Source organism: Heloderma suspectum, chromosome 4, assembly GCF_057233095.1.
Source record: "Heloderma suspectum isolate Gila_16-S chromosome 4, 16-S_ref, whole genome shotgun sequence".
Classification (NCBI taxonomy): Eukaryota; Metazoa; Chordata; class Lepidosauria; order Squamata; family Helodermatidae; genus Heloderma; species Heloderma suspectum.
Window position 1 is genome coordinate 111,587,123 of NC_139461.1, and position 7,198 is coordinate 111,594,320.

Sequence of the window (7,198 nt, forward strand, 5' to 3'; positions counted from 1 at the left end):
AGAAAATGAGTCCATGTCCTTGAAATCATGTACTTGGTTTCATGCAGTTACTTGGGTGACTGCATGTAATCAGGAGTTTTTAGCATAATAATGTTTATAGAATATGCCAAATACCACAGCCACTCCAAGTTAGCTACTCTTATGCTGAATACTGGCCTGATATTAAAGTACATGGCAGCAAGCTATTTGATAATGCTTTGGCAGTCACTACCACAGAAGAATGTGGAGTCACAGTTCCAACTCAGTATATTTCTTAAGGAGGAAGTGTTCAGCTCCACATTCACTGTAGCTCTCCATTAATTTGGACCCCTTTATTTGGGTTGTTCATTAATTTGAGTTGCTTTGAGTGTTTCAGGTTCAAACCTGACCACTCTTTTCAATGCCACAGCTCAGTGGCAAACAACACTTTTGAGCATGTGTATATACCGCCCATTAAAGTAAATTGGAGTTGTTCGACTGATTTCAATTTTTTTTTCTGACCCAGAAGAAAGCCAGATATCTTGTGGAAAGTCACTAACAAATTAGTGGCTTGGGACCAAGTGATCTTTCTGTCCCACACAACATGTGTACCATCTGTGCACCAAATCCAAACAAGAAGGGCATGTAGAGTGACTTACTGCTGCCTCAAATTCACTTCTCTTAGGGACTCCTCCAAGCCTGAACCTGAGGACTTCCAGGAAATGTTGCAAGACTTTCTTGTTTAGGTTAGCTTTCAAGACACGCATGGGGAATTTTCATACATTTTAGTGCAGTATTTTATATTTAAATAGATATTTTATATCAAGGTTTGCTGGTGGTTGTTGTTTTTCTTAATGTGGGCTCTTGGGAAAGGTAGGACAAGAAATCAAAATCATAACAATACCATTATATTTCAATTTCAAATTTCAGGTACACACTGGGAAACACAAGCCCTTCTGGACTGAAAAATTGAAACTAATGTGCACTCCAATTCACCAACAGTAACCTTGATATTTTTAAAAGGGAGTTTGTATCCTAAGGCTAAACACATTGGGTTATATCCAGTGTTAGTCCTGACTAACTTAAATCCCATTTAAGAATGGGTCTTCTCTAAGTAGAACTATCATTGGATACAACTCATTTTATTTTGCTTGGAAGGTAATATCATTTACATCAACTGGACTTCTTTCCAAATACATGTGTTTCAGATTGGTGGCTAATTGCTTAAATCCAGTTTAAATTACTGGATTAACAGGTTTGAATCATCACCATGGTGACTTACTATACAGCATATATTTTGATACATTCTATAACAACATATTGCATATAACTGAACAAAATGTACCAATCAGTTAAATTGTCTCTTACTGACAGTTTAGAGAAAAGAAACCAGGATTTGGAAGATTTAATTAAGAAGTTCAAAATGAAAACCAGAAAGCTGAGGTAAATGTCATATATATTTCAGAGTTGAGAAGGGTTTTGAAGCAGCTTATAACTCTATTCAGGTGTTCTACATCTAAGTACACTAAACATGCGAGGAGGGGGATCATGCTGTCCCTGCCCCTCTCCATCGCCACTGTGTCACTGTGTGATATGACATCATTGAGGTTAGTTTTCCCGCTTCTGCTCTACTTCATTGGCTGACACTTGCAGTTGCTGGCGGGAAAAACCTGAACACAATGTCATCTTATCCCGAGCCTTCTTTAATGAAAAGTTACTAAGGAGACAAGGGGAGGAGACACAGGGCTGCTGTTCTTGGCAATAAGCCACATGCTCTTCATAATGTGCTGTGTGGGCCTCAGTATATATAGGAAAATCCCAGTATTCTTCCTTAGATTCTTACCAAGAAAACAGATAAACAGGAATGTCTCTTACAATGTATTTGTATGGTATGTACAACAGTTTGATTTTTTTTCTTGGCATAGTTACCTCCATAGCATGCAGTAAAGAATAATACGCAACTTAAGAATCCAAAGTCCTCAGTACTAAAATAGACTCTGATCTCTCTTACCCACTCTGAAATTATGTTGATATGCACCACCAAAATAGGTATTAAGACCAGTACTGAGAGAAAGTTAAACAGCTCTTTCTTAAGAAAATGCACTAGTAATTCAGGGTTACTTCTGACAGCTCATTTTCTCATCATGGAAGAACCTTTTGCTATCATCACATGGTGAGATCATGAATCGCACATACAATCCAGTCTCATCCATATTTGGCTCCTCAGGCCCACGTACAAAACGTTCAGCAAGCCTCAAAGATCTGAATTCCTAAAAACAATACGACGGGTCAAATAAGTGGTGGACCTTGGCACAAGAGCAGGTTTCACAATGACCCAGATTGCAAGTAATGGCAATTCCTGGGTTGTTTAACCCAGGAATTGCTATGGCCAAGTAGGAGCAATCGAGTACACTACTTCCTGTGCGCTCGTCCCTTCCACTTTCAACCCATTCCTGGGTTGTTGTTGTGATGTCCAAACTCAAGAACTCTAGGTTTGTTAGGGGTTAAACAAACTCTGGGTTGTTTAGGGACTCGCTCCTGTTCAGCCATAGCAATTCCTGGATTAAACAACCCAGGAATTACCATTACATGTGAACTGGGTCATTGGGTTACATCATGCTGGCACTGCAACAACAGCAACAAAACGGTGAGGTAGTTGGTTGTGTCAATCACATTACAATACAATTCAGGCTCCAGCTGTCATGTGGGTAAAGCAGTATTCTACATTTGTTATAGGTTACAGTTATGTTATGTGAAGCTGGCACACAAATATATGTAACATTATAATGTATTTTGTGGTTTTAATTATTGTGAACTGCCCAGATTGGGCAGTATAGAAATATAATCAATCAATAAATAACAATCTCCGGAGAACCCTTTTTAAAAGGGAACGCTGCTTCCAGGGGGACAACTGGCTTGGGAGTAGTGGAGAGGGGGGAGCTTAACCCTTTCTCTACCTGTTGTTTCCGTGCTCCAAACCATCCCATGGATTTCCCCTTCCCTTGCACAGTTCCTAATATGGGCAACACTTATTTGAAACTAATGGAGGCAAATGCCATTTGGATCAACTGGAGCAGAAAGTGGTGGACCGGGAGTGTTATGCATTCCTTATTCTCCTGCTTCTTGTCCAATCCTGAATGCCCATGTAGCAGTTGCTTTTCCAGTTTAAAAAGGATTGTTGCTCAATAACATTACAAATTTGCTCGTAATAGCTAGTCTGTTCCTCAGTACTGTTAGTCCTTACTGGCTGAAGGCCTTGATCCCATCCAAGGTCTTGGGCAGAGATCTGTACAATCTCTGCTATCTCATCCCATACTATAACTCCTGCACAGTCCAATAGCCTTTTTTAGACAGCAATCCTATGGCCCCCCAGACAGGCCATAGGATGCTTCAGATTCCTGGTTCCAAGGTTGGAGACAGCACTCTGACCCCAGGAGTCCAAGCTCTGTGCCCCGTCCCCTTTGCAGCCCACGTGGGGAGAACCGCGCTGGCTGCCTCTCTGAGGTCACAAAAGTGACCTTGGAAAGGATAGAAAGGGGGTGTGCCAGTGGGTGGGGAGGAGACTGGGAAGGCTGGCTTACACCTTATCCAGAGGCCTCCCCAGCCTCCTTCCCCTCCCCGATGCTTCAGCTAGATGGGCAAAAAAGCCCGTCTACCTAAATTGCAGAGCAGGAGGAATGACGGAGGCAAGGATTGCCTGTGCTGTGCCTCCTGTTCTGCACTGGATAGTTGTAAGCCTCCGAGGTCAGAGGCTTAAGAGAATTGAAGGCGGATTCAATAGGATTGTGCCTTTAGGATTTGTTCAAATAAAATAGCATTAAGCCCTCTTTCTCAATACACTTTCTTTATATTTCCACAGGCAAAGATGGTCTTCATTTTTTTCACAAATGATGATTCAGGGGGTAAGTCAAAATGTTTTGCATTAAATTGGGATTAGCAACTAGAGGCCTGGGGCCATGTTGGCCTCTTAGCTTGCCAACCCAGAGGCAAGTATGTGAAAGGAGCAACATATGTAGCAACAGGACTTGCAACCAGGCCATGAGGGATGAGAGTCTTGACCCTTCACCTCTGACTCCATTCATAAAATGGTTGCCCCAGAAATCTAGTTGCTGACAGGGTATTTAATCCCCAGCCCACTGCACTGTTGTAAGCCATTTTTATATAATACAAGGCAAACTGGAAATATTTAAATAAATATCATTTTTATTCACTTATTTTAAGGAAAGGTAGCATATTACATGCATTTGTATTGTTTGTCCAGTACGCATGAACACAGTCCATAGTTAAGCACTTTTACTTACCATTGACAGAGCTAAGCACTTGCTGGCTCAGGAATGCTGAGAGCTGTAAGACTTATTTCTATCTAAACATCCATAGGATTGCACCCTTAGGTTCCTTTATATTTTTTACGGTTTCTGTCATCTCAGCCTGTGATTTTCAGCATTACAAACCAAAATTCTTTATGAAATCACATTAAGGCTGCAATCCCATGTACACTTTCCTGGGAGTAAGCCCTATTGAACACAGTGGGACTTTTGTTTAAGTAAACATACAAAGGATTACACTATGAGTAACTTTGAAAATTGAAGGAAAATGTTGAATTGTAATCTTTTTTCTTCCATTTTCAGGATTTTCAAAGACTAGGTGGAAACCATTTAGTTACTAAGGAGCAGACAATTAAATATGCTCAGTGTGCTTGTCAGTGCCATAGCAGCAAAGTGTGTTTACAAATGACATATTAAAGTTGATAAAAAGTGTAAATGCTGTTCAATTTCTTCTGTGTGTGTGTGCATGCACACAAATTAGTTTTCTGATTAGTAAGAGACCTGTGTGTAAATAGTGAATTCTTTTCTTAAAATGCTGCTAACTGAATTAAATCGATCCCTGTCTTGTCTTTAACACATGGTTTAAATTCTGAGTGAGAAAATCAACCTTATTTCACCTAAAAAGTTCTGATACTTGGCCTAGCCAAGTACACCAAGAATTGCTTCCCAAAATGCAGTATTATGTTATCCAAATAGATTCTGCTTCCAAACAAGTTCCAGTGTTATGTATAATTGCAGGATATATGCCAAACCAGTCCATTAGAAAACAGCTAGGTTACAGTTGGTGCATTAGAAAATTAACTCAAAAGGATGTCCTACAGAGTTCAACATAATTTATTCCCTAGTAAACATGCTTACGAACTTGAGCACACTCCGGGAGAGAGTGGAGGACAGGAAGGCCTGGCGTGCTATGGTCCATGGGGTCAGGAAGAGTCGGACACGACTTAACGACTCAACAACAACAAAACATGCTTAAGATTGCAGTGCTGCAGCTGATCCTGTGCATGGTTATTCAGTAAGACTCTCTGAATGAAATGGGACACTGCCAAGTAAGTGTGCACAGGGCAGCATCCTAAAGCCGCAGCTGTATTCACATTATTCCGTACTTGCACTTTAGCGGCTTCTGGTTTGAGGGCTATATTGAACTTGTCTCATGGAATCCAGTGGTGCTTCTGAGTAAATATGCACAGGATCAGTATATTCAAAAGACAAGACTGGAGAGTATGTGAGCATCAGATGCAATGATGTTTTTGCTGGTATTGCTGTATAGCTTAGCTTCCAAATCACATTGGAACTAGGAAGCAATTGCCCATTATGAGGCTGAAGTTGGTTACTAGTTCCCAATTCCTTACTTCTAATTCCCACCAAAGCTCAAAACAGAGCTGCACATACAACCTCAATAAGGAACTGAAATTTATGTGTTCACACCCCACATCATGTATTTCCATGACTGAGGAACTCTTCTCTTTGAGATCCACAAGAATTCTTTCCAATCAAAACCGTTGTTTTTATGCCATGCACATGCATGATGACGCCAGACTGCACTTACAAATCAAGAACTTGCGTGTACACCCCACAATAAGTTTTGGCCCACCCAAATAATACACCCACACCTCTAGGAGTGTCCTCTACAACAAGGGTGGGCAGAAAGTAGATCTCCAGATGTTTTGGACTTGTTTCCAGCATTCCTGATGTTTGGCCATGCTGACAGGGGCTTCTGTGAACTGAAGTCCCAAACATCTACCTTCTGCTCCACAAGACTCCCCAGGATCATGTTTGTCCCAATGCTTTGGGCCCAAGACAGTGTCAAGCACGCTGGTCTCACACCAACAACAGGGATCTCTCCTAAATCTCATATTGCACTTTTAGTAATATTACCTCATTAAGGGCGCAATCCTATCTGGTTAGTCGCCAGCTTCTGAAAATGGGGGCTTCCGACTATCCTATGCAGGGCATCTGGAACGCAGAGGGGATCCCCTCCTTCGTGCTCCAGCTGCCCTGCATTTTGGCTAGCCGTGGCTTTGGAGAGGGGAAAGGAAGGAGCCTGGAGACCCTATAGGAAGCTGCGTAAAGCAGTTTCCACAGTCTTCCCCCCTGCCCCAGTCCCTTTTCTCCTTCTCCATGCTCCATTTCTGAGCGCGGACGCGTAGCTGGCGCAGAGAGAATAGCGCTGGCTCTGAGGGGGCAGGAAGTGCAGTTTCTGGGCTCCGAGGTCAGAGCCCCGGTTCTGACTTTAGACCCCAGAGACCGAACAATCCTATATCCCCCAGACGCTGCCTAGGGGGCACAGGATTGCTCTATTAGGAACTGACGATTAGTTACTGTTGCAGTATTTTGGGTCCTACTAGGGTCCAGCACCTTGGGTAGCTCCTTTAGAGTTCTGACTGAAAGCAGAGCAGATTCACCGCCCCACTGAAACAGGAGCTACCAGCCTCCACTGGTTTCCCACCTGCGTTTCATTTGAGCTGTAACCAAGCAATATCAGTGAACCTCACCCACGGCTCAGGTCAGGGAAGAAAAACACTGCTTATGTATAAGAATTTGTCGCGAACCACTGAAGAAACCGGAGGCCGGTCTAACCTCCGCTCGCACCTCAAGCCAACGCGCCACGATTTTGCGCATGCGCACGAGGTTGGTTGGCGAGCGCTAGGTAGTCAAGGCGTGCGCATGCGCCCCAGGCATAAGCCTGTCCAGGGAAGGAACGGCGTGTGGAGAAGCATCGAGATACGAAAAGTTTGCGCGAGAGCTCTTGCACATGCGCATTTGAAGTTAGACGCCAGCGTTCTGGCTAGGAAGTCTAGGGGAACCTCAAGTCACGTGACCCGCCCTCCACCTTCCAGGGGAGGACACGTCTCCCGTACCGTGGGGAGGAGTCAATGGGTCAGCGTGATGCCGCGGTGACGTAACGGCGTCGC